This window comes from Myotis davidii, unplaced genomic scaffold, assembly GCF_000327345.1.
Source record: "Myotis davidii unplaced genomic scaffold, ASM32734v1 scaffold698, whole genome shotgun sequence".
Taxonomy (NCBI): domain Eukaryota; kingdom Metazoa; phylum Chordata; class Mammalia; order Chiroptera; family Vespertilionidae; genus Myotis; species Myotis davidii.
Window position 1 is genome coordinate 799845 of NW_006290032.1, and position 690 is coordinate 800534.

Genomic DNA, 690 nt, shown 5'->3' on the forward strand with positions numbered 1-690 from the left:
TCGGGGTGACCTGACAGATGAGCCCCGAGTGTGTCTGCAGGGACTTGGGGTGTCTGGACAGATGAGCCCCGAGTGTGTCTGCAGGGACTCCTCGGGGTGTCCGGACAGATGAGCCCCGAGTGTGTCTGCAGGGACTTGGGGTGTCTGGACAGATGAACCCCAAAGTGTGTCTGCAGGGACTCGTGTGTCCGGACTAAAGGCGGACCACACTGTAGGGCGTTTTCCTGGGGAAAGTGTCCCGGGTAGAACTCCGACCTGAGCCATTGTTTTGTGAGTCAGAGTTTGCCTGGTCGTAGGGGGGAAGGTAGCTGCCGAGATGGAAGGATTAAATGAGAGACACGCCTCTCGCCCAGCTTCCTGGACGGACTGGTGCTCAGTGAAAAGATGAGCTGAGGGTCCCCAGGTGCCCATGTCTCTCGAGAAGTCTCAGGTCACTGGAGTGTGTACACAAGGCTCTCTTACCCACACTGCCTGCACGCTGTGCACGTGAGCTGTCCTCGCTCAGTGACCCTGCAGGGACACAGGTGCTTAGGACGGGGTCCTGCGCCAGGAGCCGGGCAGGTGGCCATGGTGAGGCTGTGCCCAGGGCTGTGCGGTGAGGTTGTGCCCAGGGCTGTGTGGTGAGGCTGTGCCCAGGGCTGTGTGGGGAGGCTCCCAGGGCTGTGCGGTGAGGTTGGGCCCAGGGCTGTG

At 61.6% G+C, this 690-nt stretch overlaps 1 long non-coding RNA gene across 2 annotated transcripts in view; it reads left to right on the forward strand.

Moving 5' to 3' along the window:
* Positions 1 to 690, forward strand: part of LOC102765969 — a 16072-nt gene that overhangs the window by 14333 nt on the left and 1049 nt on the right. The window lies entirely within an intron of this gene.